Raw genomic sequence first — 17,574 nt, 5'->3', positions numbered from 1 at the left:
CAGAAAGGCATCAATCTTCCAAAAATCTCCACAGTAATGAAGCTATAGCAAATCAAGACAACTTGCAGGTCACCTCAATGTGACCCCAACACCCTACACTAATGGAACCACTTTGCAGAGTGGGAGTAACCCTTCAAGAGCAGGGCAGAAAATTAGATGAGCTTTAACATCCTTTGTTTTCCTAACACAGCCCCTCTCTGAAATTAGTTTGGTTTTAACTTTGTCTGAGACCAAGGACAAATCTAGAATGAACTTTCAAGGTCTCTTTCCTTTTTAACAGTTTGAGCACCAAGATGTACATCAAAATCCTATGTTATGACATCCCAGTTCATGGTTCCAAGGTATACACTGCAAGGAATTTATTAGGGGCCTACTGGATCATGGGGGTGGGCATGCAGGCGGAACTATCCTCATAACACCTTCCACTGTGAATAGTACCTGAGTTGTGGGTTTCTGTGTACAAAAACATCCTTCTCTCCCTCATTCTGGAGATCTAACCTTACCTTAAGAGCACAGCCTGCAGACTCCACCTCTGACACCTGTGGGACCCTGGCCAACAAACCACACAGCACTGGTTCTCTCTGACTTCCAGCTCTGCAAGGTATCAGAGCCAAGGGTGTGCAAGGTCCCTCAAGGGGCTGCAGTGATGCATCCTAGAAGGACAGAGGTGGCATCCAGCCCCCTTCCTACTGCAACTATGAGTGCAGGGCAAAACTTTCCAGAGTCACAAGGGCCCTAACACTCTCCTCCACAATCCAGCATCAATACTGGATCATCTGGAAAAACGTGGGGAAAAAAGGAAAAGAAGAAACCTTCACCTGTAGCTTCATGTGGGTAAAATACTTCACAAGGTTTGGAAGTAGAACACTACTGATAGAGCAGAGTGGCCCATCACTTGCCAGGTTGCTAGCAGGACAAATGGCTTCACAACACACATCTGAATCTTGTAACCTCTATTTGTATCGCAATAGATTAAGTCTCTTAGGCTAAGATTACTGATTTAGCCGGTCCTGAAGATGGAAAGCATCTCTTAATGTACAAAAGCTGAGGAAAAATGTTGGGAAAATACACAATAATCTCCTATTTTACAGGCAGAAATAGGGTAGAAATTCAGTACCTTTCCCAGAGCCACTGCAAAGCAAGTCTCCAGCGGCAATGGGAACTGAGGATGAGAACACCTTGGGGAAAGAAAAAACCTATACCACCACATGCTGGTACAAGATCAGGATAATCTAGTTTTTCAAGAGATCAGTGGGTTTGATATAACTCAACAAATGCTCCAGGACCTCATTATCCTTACTGATGTATAACTGCCTAGTGACACAGAAGAAGTAGGTAAGGTTTTGTGTACATGTCCAAGCCAGAACTACCCTGGAAGGAAGTAACTGAGAGACAAGTGCTAGCAGTAAAATGACAGATTGGAATGGAAAAATAATACACAAGATCATACTTTGGGTACAGGCCCTCAAGAGACACAAGCACCTTTCAGTCTGATTTCTTCCCTCTGCATCTCACACCATATTCTCAAAACATACATGTTTATTTTAGACCACATTAACAAAACGTGTGTGATATGGGAGTAACAAAAGATAAAAATCCTACTCCATGCAGTCTACACCTCAAGTAAGTTCACTCACAGAAGAACCTCAGACAGGCAAGTAGATACTACAGCCACAAACAAAAGCACCTCCAATTCAAAGAAAATTTCTTACATGCATACTTGTGACAAGTCATGCCAAGATGCTGCCGATATGAAAACCAATCAGACACCCCAAATTGAACAAGACATGACCTCAGTCTGTTATAGGCTCCTACCTGGCTGTGGGAATCAACAGGAGCATTTTGCAAGTTAATAGTTTTGGAAAAAGTTTATTTTCTTCATCTCTTTTCAGGCTTCCCAGCTTATGTCCATCTCTTCCCTCCGTGACTCTAAACACAAACTTGTCTGCATGACAGAATAGGGCTCTTTGCCTACCCCTGTTCTCCAGGGCTGCCAGCCCTCATGGTAACTGTTAGCCAAGGACAGGAGAACTCTCGGCAGCAGCTGTATTTCAACTGCTGACAGAGGTCAGCAGAAACCAGCAGCTAGGATCAGTTCAGCTCCAGTGAGGGGAAAGAGGCTTACTCTCTACACTCAGGCATCAGATTCTGTTCAGCCTGGTATTTACAATCACACATAAGCGGATGGCCAAAGATATCCCCCAACACAGGCAGCAAGGGATCATGGAAAGCCACCACTGCACTCAAGATTCATAAAACAGTAGGTGGAAGGAGCAGAGGAGGAACAGCAGAACAGGGTTTTGTTTGACAATACCATGAATTGGGCTGAACTCTAGCAGCAGTTAAGAGACTGCTGGGCTAAGAACCACCTGCAATGTAACAGGCAGACACATACCTGCGATTCCTCCCTTCTGCTCAGCATCACTTTGAAACACAGGTCAGAATCTGACTCCATTTTGATCAGATCTTTGCCTCAGTAAATCATTGTTGGTTCGATTTTGCTTTATGAAGTATCTTGGAATCTAAAGCATCTACAAGCAAAGTGTAAAGACGGGCCCAGCTTAAACCCAAAAGACAGAAACGCTGCACCAGGGACTGGCCTGCTTAGGCTGTTTAGCCTAATTCTGCTGGCAGAGGAAACAAATTGGAGACTTTTAAATCTGCCTAGTAACTTCCAATAAAGTAACAATAATGATGCTATTCTAACAATTAATTTTGGTGTTTCTACTTGGCATACTGTTTCTAGACGTGGAATGGACATCTCCCTCCTTGTGAAGCCAAACATGCCAAGATTTCATTGACAGATCAGGAAACCAGACGAACTCAAACACTAACCATGAATTGAGATCAAATCTTTCAGAGAGCACCTGCAGTCTCTCAGACCACAAAACCCACTTCTTGCCCTCCTATAACTTGAACAGTTACAACTCTATCCAGATCGTTCGGGGTTTGGTTTTCTTGTGTGTGTGCAAGAGTGCTAGTGCTGCCAAAGAGAGGAGAAAGTGATCTCTTATGATCTCTTTATGACAGCCATACACTAGTGCAGTCCAGAATACCAAGGAACTTGCACATGTTTAGCTCTTCAGAATCCTGCTGTGCAAAGTTCTTAACTAGCTCACATCAGGCTTTCAGGCAGCTTTGAGGACTGATAACAGGTTGGTCCAATACACAATATCCAAAACACTGAGTGAGCCCTAAAGAAACACACAATACAAACTTCAGCACTGTATGGGTTGGTGAAAACGAAGAAACTGAGCAAAGAGCAGCATGAAGTGTACACCATTAAACAGCAGGGTAAAAGCTAAGGCTATTCTGCACAAGACTGCCACAAACATCAATCCTTCATTGAGGAAAGAAGTGAACCTCTTCCTTCACAGTCAGACTGCTTTAAATTTACTGGTCAGTCTGAAGAAATTAACAGACAAAACCAGTCTATTTTCTTCACTCAGATGAAAGCTTTATACAATTGCTAGTATTCTTTTTAATACACTGGCAAGTGCTGCTTAAAGGTGGGCTGGCACTGTCAGAATCCAGGAAGAAGCTTCAATGACAACTGCCAGCCAAGGAGGCATTAGCAGCAGCAAGCCCGATCCAGAGGCATGCCAACAAGATTTCCAGCCCTAGCCTAGGCAAGGCCCAAGATAATGAGAGACTCAGAGTGACACATGAGCTTGATCCAAAGTCATCTGAGGCTAGAAGGGTATCCGTAATGGCAGTCCACAAGCTTCAAAGCCACATCACTCTCACAAAAATCTGCATGTATGTTGAAATGCGGAGAGGTACACGCAGGGGAGGTCATTACTTTAGCCATCTCAACATTTCATGTCCAGCCTCTTTTGCACTTCTTAGGCATGACCTGTCCCTAACAGAAAGCTTGTTGAGGGCAAGATCTAGCTCCTCATGTTGCAAATCATTACAAAAGTGGCCAGACTTGCTAACAGCCTGCATCAAATTGCCTGATGGATAGGGAAGGATTGACTAACGTATGGGAGAAAGTGATAAATCATTTCAGTTTGAGTTTTGCTGTTTAAGTACTGGGTTTTGCAACACTTAATTGGTAGCTCAGATTTAAGATTCCTACAGAACTTCAAAGATGACTGAAGGACGAGCTCATTTGATCATAGACACTCTCTGCAATTGTCCCTCTAGAGAACATCACATGAACTAGATAAACATTTCCATCTCACAAGCATGCTGTTGTCTCATTTTTAGCACTGAACGTTATTGGCCAAGCGAAGCAAGGCCGAAGTGTTTAACTTCATAGTGTCTTCCTTCTTGAAACAGAAACTTCTGAAGCTATGTGATCGATTTCAAGGACTTCACAGGAATGTTGCAGGCACCAGTGTGGAAAAAGGAAAAAAAAAAAGATCCATTTATGCTTGCAGCAACTTTTTTTAAAAATTAAACAAGTGTGACTATGAAATACAGAGAGGATTGCCCATGGTGCCACAGTTAGTCATTACTCTGTCCCTCTCACAACTGCCAGACTTCAGTACCGCTGATAGGGTTCAACAGAGAAAACAAGCAGAAGCTGGACTTTGCCAAGCCCAGGACTGCAGCACAAAGGTTTGTTCCACACAGCGAGCTATACTGCCATATTGCAAGGAAGACCCTGAACATGACAGTACTGCACATCCATCCTGTACTTGGTGTAGCCCTTTGCTCTAGCAAAAGCTCACCATTGCTGGAAGTTCTCAAACATATCCAGCTGTAAACCTCTTTTAAATCCAGTTCAGAATCCCACAGAGAAGCAAACACTTGCACTTCTAATGGCTTTGCAAGTTCTAATTTAAGAACTACTGATCTAAATTATGTATTTGCGTCGTCACGTATTAAGCAACAATACATAGCTTGTCTTCAACGGCACCCAGGTGGCATCAAGAGGACCGTGCAAGGAAGATGAGACTGCTCTAAAGATGCAGAAAAATAGGTCTGCACTACTCACCAGCAAAATGGACTCCAATGCATCTGCCTAAGGCGCTAGCACAAGCAGTGGGGTGGAGAGCACATCTCTGCCCTGCCGACAACCGGCTCAGCACATGCTGCTTTTCTTAACCCAAGTCTCCTTTACTAAACACTGACTTATGAAATAAGCCTGCAAGATGCAGAGATCTACTGGTCAGAACAACCCTCACACCCGGGAAGTCTCTGCTCTACTCCACTATAGGCTTCTCATGCAGCCCTGTGCTCATCACCCTGCCTCAGCTCCCCAGTCCTTTCTCAAGAGGCTAGGGAGGAAAGAGGCAGCTTCTCCCTTCCTCACAGATATCTGAAGACACATACATTGAAAACACGCGCAGGGGAACCGACGCAGGCCTGCATGAACACAGAGACAACTAACTACATTTGGTTTACTCAGACCCAGCATCGCTCTGAAACGTTTCTGCAGGATCCGTCTAACGATCACCGACCTCTCTGCACAGGCGCGAACTTCCAGCCCTCACCCAACTTGCATTAAAAATTGCGATGACAGAAACAAACCAAGCAAAGCGCGACACGTGCACAAAAGGGCCCCACGCCGGAGCCGAACCCACCCAGACCACAGGACGGTTTGAAAATCCGGCAGCCGCTGCCGCGATCCCACACGACCGGGGGAACGCGGCCCGGCGGCGCTTCGCCTCCCTTCGCCGAGCAACCGCCGGGACCAGCGGGGACCCGTGCAGGAGGCCCCGGCGCCGCAGGCTGCCCCGCCACTCCCACCGGGCGGCCGGTGCTCGGCGGCCCGCTCCCGCCGGGCGCACGTCCCCGCGCCGCCGCACCACGCCGCGGAAAGGGAGCTGAGGCCGGCCGCCCCCGCGACGCACTGACCCCAGCAGCCCCGGGGCGGGGAGGCCGAGGGGCGCCCCCGCGCCAGCCGTTAGGCCCCGGCAGCCCCCGCACCCCCCGGCTCCCACTGCCGCCGTCACGCCGCCGGACCGCCCGCCCCTCCCCTCCACAAACGGCAGCGCCGAGCGGCCCAGGTCTGCGCTCCCGCCCGGGGCCGCCCCGGCGGCGGCCGCCCCTCCCCGCCCCCCTCCCCGCGGCGGCACCACACAAAGCCCCCGGCCGCGCTCCTCCTTCCCCTCGCACGCAGCCCCCTCCCCGGCGCAGCGGCCCCACCGCCCGGCGCAGGGCCGGCGCAGGCGTTACCTGCGGGGCGCGGCGCGGGAGGCGGTGGCGGGGCGGGGGCCGGACGGCGCTCAGTGCCGGCGGCGGCGCCCGCTCCCCTGCATGGCTGCGCCCGCCCCGCTGCCACGGGAAGAATGGGAGCCAGCGCGCACGCGCCACCCACACCCCCTCCGCGCCGGCGCGTCACCGCCCCGCGCCTCTAGAAGGCTCGCGGGCCGGCAGCGCGCATGCGCGCAAGGGCGCGCACCACAGAGCGTGCGGCGCGGGCCGGAGGAGGGGCGGCTGGCGCGGCTCCCCGCGGCAGGCGGGGCAGCCCAGCGCGGCGGCGGTGAGGTCAGACCGCGCCCTGCGCATGCGCGGCGCCGCCCCACCGGTACGGCCCGGCCCGGTCGCCATGGCGACGGCGCCCGCAGCGCGGCGGGAGCCGGTGGCGGCCCGGCCCGGCGCACACGCGTCCGGCCCGGCGCAGCGGGGTCACCGCGAGGCTCATCACCGGGTCCCGGCTGATGGGCCCCCGCAGGCGGCTGCGGGGAGCGCGGTGCTGGGTTGGTGCGCCCCGCCCGTGCGAGGCTGAGGTGTCTGGGGAGGAACTGCCGGGCCTGGGGCCGCCGAGGGGGAGGGAGCCTGCCGCTGAGGTCAGTGTACAGCCCCTCCTTTTGACGATTCCCTGCCGAGGGAAGCTGTTCCGTCTGTACGAGCCTTAGTTACAAATCTACATTTAAAAGCAACTAAATCTTCCCCCTAAATAGAACGAGTTGCAACGCTCCTGTATGGCTGAGGTCAAAGTAGGAAGCAAACTCCCTGTGCATAGGCTCCTTACCAAGCCATGTCTGACCATCTTCTTCCCTGGGTTTATGACTGCTTGGCTCGTGTTGCTTGAGGGAACCTTCATTTCACCTCGAACAGCCCCAGCTGTCTTCATCCTCTGTCCTTCAGAAAGCAGTTGACCTCCATCAGCACGTTTCAGCATGGAAACATGGCAGTTTCCAAGAAGTACGTAGTCCGAGCCATCAAAACAGCTCATATGGAAGAACTGTGGAAAAAATGGCACCTTTTTCATCATAACTTCCTGAAATAATAATGCTTTTCTTCATGGCTCCTGGTTTCAGCACAGCAATGGCTTTTGGCGTGCCCCTTCCAAATAATACTAAATTTGCTAGTTTGTTCTTTTCCACCATCAGGTATCACTGCAATACGTAACTGCTGTTTTGCATGAAGGAATCAGCATAGGTTCAACATGAAAAGTGGAATGGGCTGCAAAGATGTCAAGAGAAAGCTGGGGATATTAGTGCTTAAAAGGATGCCAGCTCTGTGTAAACTGAAAGCAGGTGATTACAAACCAGTTTTAGAAATTACCATGGTTCTGACACCCCAGGCAGTAGCTAATCTCCTGAGAGCCCTAACTGGCTAAGTACTATCCATGGTAGAGACACAACAGCTCTGCTTCACCTGCTGTGGCTTTCCAGTCCCCATGTTACCATCTGTGTGTGCTCAGAGGAGGGACAGTCCCTGTGCTGAGTGTTCTCCTTCCCCAGTTGGGCAGTTCTGCAACCAGGACTCCTGCTGTTTGCCCTTCTCTCATTTTGCAGCCTCCTAGCAGCAGCTGATGACACGGTAGAATCATCAGTACATTAACAAAGCACCAATAGTTCCACTTCAGCTGAACCTGTTAGAACTATAGGCAAGGTTTTCTGACTCTAGACTGTTCCCCCTCCACTACCTAAAATACCATCACATTCCATTCTGAGCAAGAAAATGAGATAAAAATTGAACAAATAGTTCTAAATTACCTGAATTATGATAATCACTATTTCATTTAGCTTTAGCAAGAAATCAGTAATTGCATATCATGTATTTGCTGTGAATTCATTCTTTTCAGTGTTACAATAAAGAGGCATTTACCTTGGAAATCTCTTAATACTGCATTCCGACATAATTAGGTGTTTGCGCTTTTTCTCAGATTCTCACTTCCCGTGATGTTAGGGTCACTGGCCATCTAAAGCCTCATAAAGAAATGCTGAGACATGCAGTTGGGTTGGTTTTTAAGTACTCCCCCCTTCCCCAGATAAAAATTGCACAATAATTACAATTTTTATTTTCTCTTGTTGCAAGACTTCAGGTGACAACTGCACAAAACCTGGAAGTTTCACCACTGTGAAATTAACAGGTAGACTGTAAACACAGTTTTCCATGTGTTTTCTTTACATTTTCATTATAAAACAGGTGGAGTCTCTGCACAGAAATAAAATTTCTGTCATTTAATCAGCTGTAATGTTTTGACTTTTTTCTGTTACTACACGACCATTTCCTTGGCTCCCTGCAGAGAGACTTTTTAGAACAGTTTATGCCCATATTTTTAAAATAACCGGATTGTTCCATGAGCAGCAGCACTAATGATGCCTGGTTTCCTACAGATCTGTGTTCTTTGTCCCTCTAATCCGCCCTGCTCTCTCAGCAGCCCTACCTTCCTTTGTGTGTCCTATGGCACTCCCCTCTGAGGAGACACAGGCAGCATGAGGTGCGGTTAGTCCAGGGCTGTACACACGTGCTGCCAAAGGAATCACACCATGCCCGAGCTCCCTCCTGCCTTTCCCTGAGGCTGGCAACGATTATTTCTCTCCTCCAGTTCTTGCGAAACTCGAGATTCTTTCCTCCTCCCTAAATGTTGAGAAGGAAAAAGGAGTGGGCTACCCTGATGGCTGAATGAAAGCAGACAGACAGATCACATAAGCCTACTTTTCATTAGGAAAAGAAATCTAAAACACGTTGTAACCTTTTAAAAACTTTTAAAAAGTGGGCAGTGAAGGCACTGTTCTGATTCTTGCCCTTTAGGTTTTTAAAATGTAATTGCTACTGCATATAGTATTGCAATATATCACATACTATATTGCACACTTCATCCTGCTTTCTCTAATAGAACAGTCCTTTCATAGATTTTTTTTTTTGCTTTCTTTTAGAGTCTCACAGCATCTCAATTTTCTTTAATTCTGCTCAGAAGCGGCTCTTGATTATACTGTGCAGTCCATCAACTTTCAAAGGAACATCAATCAGCATTAATCCAAGCATCATCTACAACAGATGCGTCTGTTGCCTGTGCCAGTTCTCAATGGAAACCCACCAATGAAGGCATGTTGGGACACCCCAAGGGCAACCAGATTTAACCTTCCGGATGGAATCCAATCTGCATAGATACCTCAGCTTCTCCAAAGTTACTATTAGGTAACAACCATGCTGGTTTTAACCAGTCCTTAGGGATTCACCCTGGGGTGCAGAAAGAACTCTAAATGATGGAAACAACAGTAACCACTGGAGCAGCTGCCACCATCACACGTGACTGCTTGACCAGGACTTCACTTCCAGTGGTTTAACAACAGGCATTTGGCATTACCCTTATAAATAACATACCTAAATAAAGGTACATCTCACTATGCTCTCATTTCTGAAAGATCAGCACTTAACTTACCTGTCTTGCATGTGGATCTCCCAACACAGACAGACTAGTGCAGCAGAAAGGAAGGAACATCTGCCTCCTGACAGGATACTGTTCCAGTGAAGCTGCACTATCTCTGTCATCAGTCCACCTGCAAAGTACACTGTTCCCTGCTTGTTGAGAAAGGTCTGGTTCATCATAAGTAGGAGGTGTGTGCCTATACACGTGCAAAATAAAGCACAGTCCATTTGCAACATAAAACAGGAGATCAGGTAATGGACATCTGCAGCGAGGGCACAGAAAGCTCCAAGTAAGGGAAAAATAAAGCCTGAAAGCTTATTTAAAATAAAGGAACTATGGATATCCTAGCTTTCATTTACCAATGCTGCTCTTTCAAACAAAAACACATCAATAAAACAGAACCAGTGGGAAGCAAAGGGATGGACTGGGAGGAAGAGAGGCTCTATTTCAGCAGAAACACTGACTATACCTATACCTGAGTGATCTGCTCTTCTCTTCTCCTTCAGGGCCCTTTTGCACAATGTCTGCTTGGGAATCTAAGGGCCAAGTGCTCCAAGGAGCAATATATTCACTTCTGGATGACAGTATGATGATGTAGTTGCCCATGACAGCAGAAGATAGCAGCATCAAAGCCTGGCGGTCCCTGGGTTGCTTCCCTGCAGCTGAGCACGCTGCCAGGCAGACTTAGAAAGCCACATTTCCTTTACATGCTGTCCCAACTTGACCGTTGCATGGCTGAGGGGGAGAAAAACTTCACTCGACTCAATGTAACACTGCATCTCTCACTTTGCCACCTCTCTGCACTTACATCTCCTGTACTCGTCACCTGAACAGACATGTGCAGTGATAAGAAGGCTGGACTGCTGCTGACACAAAGATAAATAACACAGGCCGACACCAGGTGAAGCCCAAGCACCCAGCTTGAGTGTTCCTGATCCCGCCCTGGCAAAGGCTCCCTGTGTGACTCACCTCCTCTACCCCTCACCTTACCTGTGAAACGGGGAACAAATGCCTTGTCTACACTGCGTGAGAACAAACACTTGCAACAGGGAAGGCACTAGGTACCTCAGATCAACATTAAATTTAATAATTCCTCATTCTTTCCTCTGCACACGACAGTTGTCACAGCCCCAGATTCGAGCACTTTCAGCTCAGACAATATGCTCCTGCACCGCTATCTTTAATTGGCACTTTCCTGCCAAACCTCAGCGTTTTGCATCAGGCTTTTTCCACGTGAGAGCTGCCACAAACAAAGCAGCCCGCTGACCCACTTAACTCCCACGTGAAGGCACATGAAGCTTCGCTTCAATCACCAAACAGAAAAGAAAACGCGAGAGCAGAAGGTTTTGATTCAAGGCAAGTGAGCAAATGGCTTCAAGGCTCATCGTGTGCACATGGGCACGTCTGCGTGTGTTCGCTCCTTGCAGAAATTTGGCCACCCAGGGAGAAACATCACATACAAAGCAGGTAGTCCTCATGCAGCGTGAATTGGGTTTGATTTGAGATTTCCCATTGGCCTGAATGTCCTGAGCCATGCAATATCCCCATGGGCCTCTTCCTCTGACCTGGAGTGACTGCCTCCAGGGAGGCAGGGAACTCATTCTCCCTGGCCAAAACATCAAGGAAGGTACCAATTAGCATTAATTGTGGCATTCTTCGTTTTGTGACTGGAGTCTGAGCTGAAACCCCCCAAAACTGAACAGGCTACTGGCAACAGCTTTCCACCCTTTCCGACCCGAGCTAGATTTAACGCAGTAGCCTAGATCTGTAGTTTTAGCAAGGCATAGGCACTAGGCCTCGTATTTGCATGGAGACCACATTTTTCCTGGCTGCCCTCAGGCCTCTGCGAAGGCACATTTACAGATCAAACTAAGAGCAACCCTATTTTTATATTACACTTAAACTACATTAATTAACATTACAGTTCCACTTCCTTTTCCCTCATAACTCCCTATTTACACTCTTTCAACTGGATTTACCTCTTCCTGTGCTTGTTCTCTATAGTCATCTGCTGGTGTTATTTTATCTTTTTTCCACCACCCACTTAAAATTATGCTCATATCTCCTTTTCTGTACTTGCACATCACACATTGCACATACCTTAGCAGCATGAACTCTTTTAGTCTTTGAAAAACATTTCCTTTGTATCCTCACCCAAATATTAAACCAACTGGAAAGTGACACATCAAGGTTAGGAATGCAGTCTGCCTCTGACAAGGAAAAAATGCTGAGCTTTGCAAGACAGGCTAAGTGGATTAAGATCCTTTTTAAAGATTAGGTCACCCTTCACCCCAAATGCAGATTTCTAGTGAAATTAATGGAAGCTTTTACAAAATGCAACGGGAGGGCTGACATTGAACAGCAGCACAGCAAACATATACCGGCAGCCCACTCAAAACCAATCGTTCAAATCACCAACTCCAAATGATTCTTAACCACCGACTGACTGAATCTATACTACATATTAACACACCAGGATTTCATCTTGTAAAATTACGAGCTCATGGGGAAAAAAGGCTGAGCTAGTAGTTCTCAGGATAAAAACTTGGGCTGTGAATCATCTGATGTGGCTGCACTGACATTACACCAATGGACAGGTTTGCCTCAGGAGAATCCATACTGCCTCTGAAACTAGTCCTTTGCACTTGCACAGCTCCTGCCAGTCCAGTCACAAAGCTCCAGCAGCTCCAAGCAGCTCCAAACCCAGAGTCTGATTTTCAGGATACAGTTCAATAGCATGCACTTTAACAATTGTCCAGCTAATAAACCACAAACATGTCTCTGTGTGGGACAGCTGAGGGAAAAACCTTATAGATTTGCCTTGCATTTCCTCTGTCTGTTGCTTCCAGGCAGATGAACCCAGCTCTTCTAACAGGCAGACCTGCAAATGCAGTCCAGCACCCAAAAGTCATCCTGAATGCCTTCTAGCTCGCATGTCAACAGAAATAAAAATGCTGCAGGCAACAAAGCAGCTGTGCTGCTGCTGCTGCACAACTGGCACAGACCCCCTGCTCACTCCCAACCATGCAACTGCCTTCTGCAGGCGTGCTGGCAAGAAATGGTAACTCCGAGTACACCGAGCAAGGAAGACAGAGAGGCAAGGTACTGCCTTTACTCTCGGAATGGTGCAACACTTCCAGCCATACAAAGCCACGCTCACAGAAGTACCTCAGCTTCCCTGTTCATTTTAAAGAAACCAAAACATAGGCAAGCTAGGGGTTTGTGCAAGTACTTGCAGGAAACTGGCAGCAATGCCACACCACCGAGCAAGCCGCTTGATTTCCAGGTCTGTACCTGCTCACCAAGCCCTCCTCTCCGTCATCACTAGAAAAAGGCATAGAAAAAACCAAAGCTTTCCAGAATCACTATCCTAAAAAACTGTTTTGGTTTTCTCCTCCCTGTTCTTTAAAACAAGTCTCAAATCCAAGCCAGGCCCTAGAGTCCACGTGATGGGTCAAATGTGCAGCCATGGAAAAGTGGTGGCCCCAGTGCCTGCGGCTCACTGCAGACACCCACCTTGCTGCCTCAAAGTCCTGCAGCATTTGTCCTTATAATCCTGCCTGCTCCCTTCAACACGACATTTGAAGACAATTATAACCAAACATTTTCACCGTCCACAGACACTCAGGTGTGTAACCAGTCCAAACCTCCCAGGACAGCCAGCATCTCAGTCCCTGCCATCTGCTTAATTAGTGCTAGGTGGGAGAAGCAATGACAGGCCTTGCTGCACCCTGCATGGGAGAAAATGTTTCGCTTTAGTGATCCTCACTCATGCAGTTAACCATCTCCTTGGCTTACTCTAACAGCTGCCGGCCTTGGGCAGAGAGGGATGTGGCTGGATTAGCGGTGGCAGGCAGCAGCCTGACGCACAGAAGGGCCCTCCCTGTTGCCACCATTCCAGCAGCGCCCTGAGGTGGTCCCCCCCACATCTCTGGCCAAGAAGGTGCAGATTATTGCTGCCTGGAGTTGGACATTTCAAGACACTGTGGGTTAGATTGTGAACTCTGGAAAACAGGATGCATTTAAAGAGCATCTTGGACAAGGAAGGAGTCTGGTCCAAGAGGAGGACTTGTGGGTATTCCTGCAAAACACCTAATGGAGGTCACATCCACCATACTCCTGTTACCCGCTTGACTGGCTTTCACCTGCAATGCCCTGCCCAGGGCAGGGACATGTGCAGCACCTCACACAACACAGCCCTACCCTGGCCAGCTGCATCACACACACAAAGCAAGAACCAAACACCTCAACATTCCAAAGAGAAATCTGGGAGAGGAGGAATTTGCTAGAACTACCCTCTCTCTCACTGGCACTTTAATTGGAGAGGATGTCACCCCTCAGAGCCGTGCACAAACCCCCCCTTGCACCACGAACTACCTGCAGACAGGTTTTAGCTTTGTTCCCCGGGGCTGCAGCCATTTTAGAAGCCAGGTATGAAAGCAAACAGGCTTGTTACTGGCAAGAGCAAGTGTCTCTTGCCCAGCGTGCTCTCCTCCGCCACTCAGGGCTCCTGAGTGAACACTAGCACTTGGACCATGGTTTGCAGCACATTCCTGACACACTGTGCAGCCTGGGCATCCCACAGCACATCCAACAGGCAAAACAAATAGGAAAAACATTGAATTGCATCTTTAATTTCAAGCAGTGTAACCCTGCCAAATTCACCAATGCATTTTTCTCTGGAGGTGAGCACTAGCCTCATTATTCCTTTCTCCCCTCTTTTTTACAGCCACTTCTGCTTTTCTTCCCACCCCATTCCTTTTATTTCCAGTGCTTCATGTGCTGGGAAATGCTGTGCACTCCCTATGCCCAGGTCTCCTTCCTGCAAAACAGAGAAATTGGAATAATCAAGTGTAAGTTAGCAGACTTTGCTAGCATCTCCGCGTTTCTGAAGCTTGAAAATTGTACTACATACATAGGTGTTCAGTAAAAAACCTCCACGAAGTCATTCATGACAGAAAGGCAGAGAGCTTGCAAGTCATGTCTTGAAACCAAAGCTCCAACACTTCTAGCATCCACTAAAACCAACTCACAGACCGCTCTAAAATCAGTGGCCAGGAGGTTTGTGTTTGTCCAAGATGGAAAAATGACTGAAAAGATGAGAAATAAAAATCAGTGCGAGGACTGAGGCATAACTCATGACACAGCACGTCTGTCCACTTGCTACGGAAACTATGTTTGGCAAGTATCAGGTGTCTGTATTTCTGCTTATGTACATCTCCCAGGACAGCAGTATATTAATAACACAGGCAGCCTAAAACCAGAAACCATCACCAAGAAAAGCTGCCCTTCTGCTGAGAGTTCCTTGCTGTAGCCTGGGTATTGCGCTTTACTCAAACAGCACAGAATTTTGTTTCCTTGCTTTTCAGATTTCCCATCTAAGTTGATCTCAATTGAAGGAAGACCAATACACAAAAGGAAGGGAAAGGAAAAATACAGCAGGAAGCAAACATTATTGTAAGTGCAGCTTTCTGGAACTTCTTCCCGAGGCTCAAACTGCTACATGAATATGGAGTGTGAGCAGCAACCAGGGTGCTAGCTTAAAGGCACACACCTTTTCAAGAGAGCTGGAGAAGCCCAAGTCCCTGTAAACTCATGCAGGCACAGCAAGCAGCGTGGAAAGAAACCAGAATCTAACACAGAAGAAAGCAGCAAGCAGACACAGCCTTCCAGACAGGGGCAGAACACTGGGCACAAAGAGCACAGCAGCAGAAGCAGAGTAGGAAGAAAGCAACTCCAGGTTCCTATTGCAGGCCAAGGCGTTGGAATGGGAAGCACAGGAAGGCAGCTGCTCAGCTTTGGTGAACTGCACTGGATAATTTGCTCTAGATAAACTTAAGTTTTCTTAAAAGCAGCTTGATAACTCAACAGCCTCAGAAGAAGTATTTGTGGCAGCACCAAAGAGATGGGCATATTTGATTAAGATCCACACCAGGTTTCTCTCATATTCTTAAATTGTGTTAAAGATGCGTTACTCACACCAATGCAGCCAGCCACTCCAAACTACCCAGACTAGACAGGTTTCTTTACAAATCTGGGAGGTAATTTCCCAGGAAATCTTGTACTGCGTTCATTGGAGGGTGGCGTGCGTCCACCTAACTGAAGCATGCTGCCCCACCGTGTCAGACTGTACCCAAGAGATTCAGCTCTGCACACGAGAAGGTGCAGCCACATTTCTTGTTCATCTTGACCAAACAGCCAACTTCACTTGCACAACACAAAGTCAGAAATACGGATTTTTAAAGCAAACTGTCCATTCTGGGCAGATGCATTTTGCTCCTTGTCTGCTGTATGAGGTCAAGGTAGAAAACTTTTTTCAGAGCTGCATGTCAGTTACTAGCAGACAGGCAATTTCTGCCACCCACTCTGATCACATTCATCTCAGATCTTAGCTGAGGATGTATTTTCCACAGGTTTGATGTGTAAACACTGCCTGTTTCACATCAAACAATGCACAGAGAATAAAGCCTGCAGACGTATGCAGCAACACTGGTATCAGAAGGCAAGGACTGTCAGTGACCAATGGGCTGATCAACAGATTTCCCTAGCGTGCTCAAAATGACAAGCATTTGATAAAGACACACTCATCCAAGTGGCTTCCCTGACAATTTAGAGTAACAAAGGAGAGCAATCCGAGTCACCAAGAGAATGTCAGTACGATCACATGATTATTCAAGTGATCAGGCCAAACAGGACAGAATTAGCCAGGCCAACGGTTCAGATTTCTTCTTCTCTGCCAAGAGCCCAAGTCTTAAAATAGCCAAGGAATTAGTGCCAACCACCTACCTGAGCAGCCGGTTATTATCACCTGGGCTTTCCTCTGAAATCTTCTGCCAAGCCTGACCTACAGCCAACAGCAGCAGAAAGCATTTTATCTCAGATGATAAAAGATCAAGGCTAGGTACTAATTTCTGCAGGTCTCAGATTTGCAATAAAATCCAAATTCTAAATGCACAATCAAACTGCATTTCCAAACAGGAGTGGTTATCTGCAGTCAGCTATGACAGGCTATGTAGGAACAAGAATAAATCTTGATGCACAACAAAAAGCTACACTCATACTCTGAACTTGTACTACTTGTGACAAAAACCTGCCTTGCCATTCCTGGTTCACCCTCCCAGAGGCTTATTACAATATTGCGATGTGCTTAGCACTCCCTGAAGCAGAAGATACCCTTGTTTCACAGAGGCAGTGAAACTGAGATACAGGTGCCAGCTGCTGCAGGGCTCAAAGAACAACAGAATTCCCAACACAACCAAGACTGCTCTGATTACTGATGTATCTTCTCAAAGAGCCTTGCTCACTCCGAGAACAGCTGTACATAAGCTAGCTGTCACCATGTGCTCATCTCCACAGTTAAGCAAGAAGTCCCTCTAGAAGCAGCTGCACTTTGCAGTTCCTTGAACATTTTCTGAACCAGGCAACAGCACATTTATGGCACACAAAACCCCAGAGAATTAGCAAGTTACCTTTGCCTGGTCAGCCCGAGCAGAAAACAGTGTCAGCACGTGCACACCTGGGACCTCTGCAGAGTGAAACGCTTTTTACACAAGTGTGTGAGGAACAAGAGCATAGCAGTGACTCTGGCTAAGCCACCAGCCAACAGAACAGTCACCCTATGTTCTCCACAGTAGGGTACACTCTCAAAGACAAATCTTTTGCCTGCATAGTGAAAGGAATGGGCATCTTGAATGCAAGTGACTTCAGCCATCTTCCTGTCTCTTCTGACCACCTTCCCAATCCCAGGCCTTTCCAAGCCCACATCCTGGGAAAGGCTGTTTCCCAAGTATTGCCGAAAGCAGGGTTGAAAGACACTGGCTTTATCCAGCTATGGCATTCTGCCTCTGCCCTGGACAGTAGAGGCAGACCTTGACTGATCGCAAACAGGAGATTAAATTCTCATTGGGGAAAAAAAATCCCACGCCCTCTATTTGTATAAATACGTGAGCAGTTGCATGAAACGCAGATATTCAGTTAAACAGAAGAACCACTACCAAGAGCCAACACAGCTGAAA

General features: G+C 47.7%; 1 protein-coding gene across 16 annotated transcripts in view; it reads right to left on the bottom strand.

The window, feature by feature from the left end:
- The window catches only part of CLASP1 (cytoplasmic linker associated protein 1), a 185,027-nt gene extending 178,778 nt beyond the window's left edge, over window positions 1-6,249 (bottom strand). For 10 of the 16 annotated variants that reach the window (XM_037396480.1, XM_037396482.1, XM_037396485.1 and 7 more), the window contains exon 1: window positions 6,130-6,248. The gene's annotated coding sequence lies outside the window, so the exon portion shown is untranslated. Of the gene's footprint in view, window positions 1-6,129 lie in introns of all 16 variants that reach the window. The other 6 variants (XM_037396473.1, XM_037396474.1, XM_037396476.1 and 3 more) reach the window with 1 other exon arrangement.
- Between the last annotated feature and the right edge of the window lie 11,325 nt (window positions 6,250-17,574).

This window comes from Falco rusticolus, chromosome 8, assembly GCF_015220075.1.
Source record: "Falco rusticolus isolate bFalRus1 chromosome 8, bFalRus1.pri, whole genome shotgun sequence".
In the NCBI taxonomy this organism is placed as follows: Eukaryota; Metazoa; Chordata; class Aves; order Falconiformes; family Falconidae; genus Falco; species Falco rusticolus.
This window is presented reverse-complemented; position numbering and strand designations above follow the sequence as displayed.